This window comes from Drosophila ficusphila, unplaced genomic scaffold, assembly GCF_018152265.1.
Source record: "Drosophila ficusphila isolate 14025-0441.05 unplaced genomic scaffold, ASM1815226v1 contig_348, whole genome shotgun sequence".
NCBI lineage: Eukaryota > Metazoa > Arthropoda > Insecta > Diptera > Drosophilidae > Drosophila > Drosophila ficusphila.
The window spans coordinates 795,250-802,641 of NW_025064257.1; positions in this window are offsets into that span (position 1 = coordinate 795,250).

Below are 7,392 nucleotides of genomic sequence, written 5' to 3' on the forward strand. Positions count from 1 at the left end.
GTGTAACGCTCCTTCAACCATGTGTCGTCTGATGGACAGTGTTATACCGCCAGATCTTCGTTACTGAGTTTTTGGATACTTGGATGACTTATGCATCGTTTCTGAAGATTTTTCGTCGCATATTGCAGTACTAGTTCGTTTAGCTCAAGAGTTTAAGAAAGCTAATCTTACTCTTAATATTGCTAAAAGTAGCTTTTGTGTAACCAGTGTGAATTACCTCGGGTATGTCATTGGTAGTGGAGGAATTTGTACGGATCCAGAGAAGATCTCGTGTATCGTAAATTGGCCCCCTCCTAAGAACCTAAAACAGGTTCGTGGCTTTTTAGGTGTTTGCGGATGGTATCACCGATTCATTCATAACTTTTCTGACCTAACCTGCCCAATTACTGAAGTTCTGTCGAAAAAGAGAAAGTTTGAATGGACAACAGAAGCTCAAACAGCGATGGATCAGCTTAAAGTTACTCTAACTTCAGCCCCAGTTTTACACAACCCTGATTTTGATAAAAAGTTTTACTTGCACTGTGACGCAAGCGATTTTGGAGTAGATGCTGTATTAATACAGATGACTGAAGGCAATGTCGAAGCCCCAATTGCATTTATGTCAAAGAAACTGAGTCGATCTCAACGAAATTACTCAGTTACGCAACGTGAATGTTTGGCAGTGATTTTAGCCATTGAAAAGTTTCGTTGCTACTTAGAATTACAAGAGTTCGAAGTAGTGACTGATCACTCTAGCTTGCTCTGGCTTATGCGCCAGCAGAATGTTTCTGGTATTTTCTCACAGAAAGGGAAAGGATAACGTTGTTCCAGACGCGCTATCAAGAATACCTATGGATGATAATACAGAAATTTGTGAATTGAGTGTAGCTCCTGTTATTGACCTTGAGTCAGATGCATTTCTTGACTTAGATTATGTGAAGTTAAAAGACCATTATAGTCAGAATGCTAGTCGCTTCCCTGATGTAAAGACTGAAGATAAGTTCCTTTATCTTCGTACTGAACATGCTTCAGGTGAGGCTGAGCAGGAAAAGTTGTCTTGGAAACTTTGGGTTCCCGAACGTTTAAGAGTTGACGTCATTAAACAAGCTCATGACAGTGTGATTTCAGCACATGGAGGCATGCAGAAGACTTTGGAAAAGATTCGTCGTCATCTGTATTGGCCAGGTTTAGCCACTGAAGTCCGAAATTACGTTAGAAATTGTGATACGTGTAAGCAGACCAAAGCCCCAAATTGTATTCTTCGCCCTCCAATGGGAAGTCAGAGCCCCACCTGTAGACCGTTTCAACGCCTCTACATTGATTTGCTTGGCCCATACCCCCGTAGCAAGAATGGCAATATTGGTTTGCTAATTGTTTTAGATCACTTCAGCAAATATCATTGGCTACACCCGTTGAAAAAGTTTACTTCTGCCAAAATACAAGAATTTCTGTTGACACAAGTCTTTCATAGCTTTGGAGTGCCTGAGACCATAGTAAGTGATAATGGCACACAGTTCAAATCCAATGACTTTAATGCTTTTCTGACTGAACTTGGAATTTCACATGTTTATACCGCCTTATACTCCCCGCAAAGTAACGCAGCTGAGCGAGTCAATCGTTCTTTGCTTGCTGCCGTTAGAGCGTATATAGAAGATGATCAAAAAGAGTGGGATCGTCATTTGACCAGTATCTCATGTTCCTTACGCTCTTCATTGCACCAGTCTTTGGGATGTTCACCATACAAAGTTCTTTTTGGATTGGATATGATAACCCTGCAGTTCTGGATGTCCACTGAGGACTTTTGGCAATTAAGCAATCATGTGTGTAGGAAAGGAAAAGGGATATTCCTAAGTGTTCCTCTCTTTCTCACTCTTATAACACGAATCGTTACTTGCAAACGACGGCGGCCCGACTCCAAATTTGTCTTCTATTCTTTCGATCGGAGAAAAATGAAACTGCGTCATTCTTTTAAGTAGTGCGTCGACGATTGGTTGTGAAATTACTTCACTTGTGCAACGGGCAGCGGAAATGTTTAAAAATCATGTAAGTGTCGTTAATATTACAAAAACATTATGTTTTTTACTACAAACTTATTTAAATCTTTTTAGGATTCAGCCATACATATGTCCCATAAATTCGTTTGAAAGGTAAGTTTGTTTTAAATTAAAAAAAGTAATATATAACATGTAGTAATAAAAATATTTGTACCATAGATGGACGCAAAACAGCCGATGTCCTGCAAATACTCCACAGAAGTGGTAAACAAAAACTTTCGATTTTCATATTATTTATGTACTTATTTCTTATATTACAAAATAAGATATATTAATAAAATAAAAAAGAATTAAATATATATATATTGTTTTTCATATGAATTCGGGGATGACATTTTTAGGCTTGACATAGATGATTTCGCTAAGGACATCCTCGCCAAAGCCATCGATGAAAACTTCGCCTCCACGTCAGCTACGAAAGCAACGATGGCTTATACGAATTTTCTCCATACAAAATTCGTATAAGCCACCGACGACTCGTTCGATGAAACGGACAAAAAGTTCATCGAGAGCGACATGTATCCCGAAAACGGCGGTGCCATATAAAATGTCTCTATGAACTCGCGCCGCTGCGGCTACGGTTGCTACCCCCGCTGTCGTCGGTGCGGCTTCGCACACTTCTTCGACGACAAAGCAATTTTGGAACTGCAGGGAACTCATGGATCCGATTATAAGCTTTTGAGAAAATTAACCTTGCTAGAAGAGCCTAGGATGTCGTTAGACCGAACAGATAATTTAGCCTTGTTGCGGAAAGACGTTCAAAATAATATTCGTAAGGCTTACGAATCAAATGTCAAACAGTCAGTGGCGGATTAACCATATAGGCAATATATGGTTATCTGCCTAGGGCGGCAAATTTTTAGGGGCGGCAAATTTCGACTGTTAACACTACATAAAATACTACTTTTTAATAGACACAAAAAATTTTTACTCTAAGGTCTTCAACTCTAACATATTGTTCAATATACTTCTTTTCGCTGCCGCGAACAAGCGGAAATTCAAAACGCACAATCATTATAACCGAAAATTACCGTGCGTTTGAATTTCCCGCGCGTTCGCGGCAGCCATCTTTGCGCCACTTCGCGAAGGTACGCTCCCGATGTGACCAGGCTCGTGTTATTGTTGTGAAGACATATGTGCAATATCGCGCAATCACATAAAAATTTCTTTTAAGCTTTCATCAATTTGAATTGAAAGATCAATATGTATATCGATAAAGAGAACAGTTATTTTTTAACTTTCAATAAAAATGAGTGACGGGCGAAATCGATTAAGCGGTGCCGAATATCGCAAGCAAGCCGCAAAAAGAAAAATAAAAGATGACGAGGTTATAGCAAAAACCAAAAAAATCTCCTCGTATTTCACGCTTCACGGAAGTCAAAGTGATGCGGGTAGTTCGAGTAGTTTAACCGTTGCTGAAAAAAGCCAAATTTCTGAAGAAACAACAGATTTCGCAGGTAAATTAAAGTTTCGAATTCCATGAATTTTTGTTCCTCTATAATTTACTATTTTTTTTTTAATTCTTTTCTCATTATAATTGATTTAAGGTTATACTCCTGGTTTCTAGATTTTCTGTATTTTTGTTAAAAAAAATTTGTGCGCAGATTAAAAAGTACATAACATACATAAACATTTGAACAATTTTTTCAGAATCTACGGAAGAGATAGCATCAGACGTTCATAACAAGTCGAAATTTTTATTCAGCGATGACCCTGCGGAATGGCTTATAAATGACGAATTACGTGATCATATCGCTAAGTATAATTATAAGAGAAATGAACATCTGGATTTTTCGCAGTCAAAAAGAGTGAACAATAATATAACGCGGTCTTTGAATTCATCCATGTTCGAAAGAAAACTTGCGAATGGTGAAAAAACTTCCCGTGTCTGGTTAGTATATTCTGGAAGCAAAGGATCGGTATATTGTGCTCCATGCCTTCTTTTTGGCGGTCAATCTGCTTTCTCTAAAAAAGATGGATTCAGTGATTGGAAAAATGCGGGCGTAAGAATGAGTCAACATGAAAATTCTGAAAAGCATCAAACTTCTTTGAAAACTTTGAAAGATAGAGCGAGTGCTTTTGGTCGAATCGACAAAACTCTGCTCGTAGAATATGACAAAGAAATAGGTTACTGGAAAAATGTTTTGAAACGAGTCGTCGCTGTCATTAAGAGTTTAGCTTCACGTGGATTGCCTTTTAGAGGGCACGAAGAAAAGTTTGGTTCTTTTCACAACGGAAACTATTTGATGCTTTTAGAATTGATAGCCGAATTCGATCCATTTTTGAAAGAGCATATTTCGAAATTTGGAAATAAAGGCATCGGTAGTACCAGTTATCTGTCCAAAACAATTTGCGAAGAGTTCATCCAAATATTAGCTGATAAGGTATTAAATGTAATCATTCAAGAGGTCAAATGTGCAAAATATTACTCTATCATTGTTGATTCCACACCTGACATTTCACATGTGGATCAGCTGTGTCTTTTACTGCGTTACGTGAAAAAAGACGGTATGCCAGTAGAGCGTTTCGTGAAATTTTTACAAAATGCGGGCCACAAGGCTGTCGAAATGGAAAATGTTGTAATTTCTACTTTGGGTGATTTACAAATTGATATCAAAGATTGTCGAGGTCAGTCGTGTGACACAGCCCGAAATATGTCCGGTATTTATGCGGGATTGCAACAATTGATCAAAAATCGTAACGAATACGCTGAATATGTTCCCTGTGCAGCTCATTCGCTTAATTTAGTTGGAAATCACGCAGTTGAAAGTAGTTCCACAGCTGCTGCTTTTTTTTAATGATCTTCAAAGTTTATATAACTTTTTCTCAGCATCTACGAGTCGTTGGGATATTCTCCAATCTTACTGCAAGAAATCTTAGAAAATTACTGTGAAATCTCTTTCATTAACACATTGGTCAGCTCGCAACGATGCCGTTCGCACTGTCGATCAGTATTATACTGAAATACTTCAAGCTTTGTATTACATAAAAAACGATCTTTCACAAAAAGCTGTTACACGAAATGAAGCCAAAGGTATTAGGACTCGTTTCGAATTGCTTGAAACAGCTTTTATGCAATCTTTTTGGAGTTTTTTACTTTCCAAATTCAATGCTGTGAGCAAAAAATTACAATCCACGCTTACCAACCTGAATGAAGTAGTTCAATTGTATCAAAGTCTTATAAAAGTTGCAAGTGATGCACGTGATGCACGTGATGATTTTGACTTTTTTGAAAAAAAGCATTCGAGTTGTCAGTCAACCAAGAATACAAAACACTTCAAGGCAGGGTTAAACGTCGGAAAATTTATGAAGATGAAACAGGAACAGAGGAGGTAACATTGCTTGGAAAAGATGACTTCAGAGTCAACACGTACAATGTCATCTTTGACAATTTATTATTTGAATTACGTGAAAGGTGCAAAAAATATGAAGAAGTTTGCGATAAGTTCTCTGTTTTGATTGATTTGAAAAACATGAATAATGTGGAAATCCGTGAAAAAGCAAAAGCTTTGCAAGAAGCATTCAATGAAGATTTGGAAAGTTGTTTGGATGATGAATTGATTCATTTCAAAGCATATCTTGAATGTGATCTGGGTTTGAAAACACACACACCTATTGAAACTTTCAACTTTTTCAGATGTAAAGATCTTGTCGAAGTGTTTCCTAATGTCGACATTGCTTACAGAATTTTCCTTTCCATAGCTATCACAAACTGCAGCGGTGAGAGATCGTTTTCTTGTTTGAAACGAGTTAAAAATTACTTTAGATCAACTATTGGACAAAATCGCTTGAATTCTTTGGCTTTGTTGACAATAGAAGCGGAAGTTTTACATGAGGTAGAATGCGATGCAATCATTTCTGATTTTGCGATTCGTAAAGCACGACGTAAGAACACATAAGCCAAATAAACGAACAAACGCACAGATATACAAATACTTATGTTAATATGTACAACTGACACAAAAGGTGATATTAATAAAGAATTCTGAACCATCACTACCTGCTTCTTTGATTAAACCCATATTCCTAATGTGGAAATTCATGCAACCGTGTAACACAAGGTCAATAAAACAATGATATAAAGGTAAAAATTAGGCTGCAGTCTAGGGCGGCAAAATCAAAACTGCCTAGGGCGGCAAATTGTCTTAATCCGCCCCTGCAAACAGTACAACTTGCGTTCAAACCCAGTATCGTACAAAGAAGGTCAAGAGGTTTTCCGTCGAAATTTTTCACTTAGCAAGTTTTCTCAAAACTACAATGCTAAACTTGCCCCTCAATTCTTATAATGTCGTGTAAAGAAAAAAATTGGAAATTGTTTCTATTTGCTAGAGGAGTTGGCAGGCAAAGAAATTGGAACTTTCCACGCGAAAGACATACGCCAATAATTCCCTCAAATCTTCTGCCTAAGAGTTGCAGATTCTCGGGTGGTTTAATGGTCGCCTAAAAAGCACCATTTGAAATCGCATGAGAGGTTAAGGTACTTTTATCGCAGCTCTGGCGACGAAAAGGTCGCATGCGATAAAAGAGGCTTTGGTACATTGGAATTATTCGTTCTCTTGTTCTGAGAAAACAAATGCAGCTGGAAATCATAGAAAGCTCTCTCTATCGATGCTACCAATTTTGGCTATATAAGCTGAAGCCACTGCAAGCTCGATCTCTTTTTGATTGCTATTGCTGACACCACGAGTTTAATTTTTTTCTGCGGGTATTGAATTTTTCCCCGTCGCCACTCACGTGTCCCACTAATTGTCCAGTGGACAAATCCAAAGACATCCACGTCAAGAGCAGATTTTAGAAACCCCTGGTTTGGTGCAGGAGGCACCTGAGGTAGGTGAATACATTTTTTTTTTTCATATTTACAGATCTCACCCTCACCAATATAGCCCCGAGATAGTGAGCGCATGGTACAGCTCCAACTCGGCTATTGGTGAGATCAATATTATCCACGTTTGTGTGAGCAACACACCATTCTTTTCGACGAAATTTGGCTGATAAGTTGTGTAAAATTCTTTGAGAGAAATTGGCTTGCGCATCTTCTTCCCCTTGGTAGGAGGAATTAGAGGAATTAGAGGATAAAAAGAAGTACCGCCTCATCAGGTTTTAGGCCCCAGCGAGAGTCCACCGAAAACCCAAATAAAACAACCAAAATGTTAATGCTAAAAAACCAGAGAGAATAGTGAAAAATATAAATACCCAGTTAAAGCGAAAAAGATTACAAAGTTATAAAAGAAAAAGAAAATCAAGGAACTACACCGTTAATAAGTTAAAAAATAAATTGTTAAAAAAAAAACCAATTGATCTGAAAGTATGTGATATAAAAGTTTCATTAAAATCATTAAAAAAATTCACAAAAACCCAA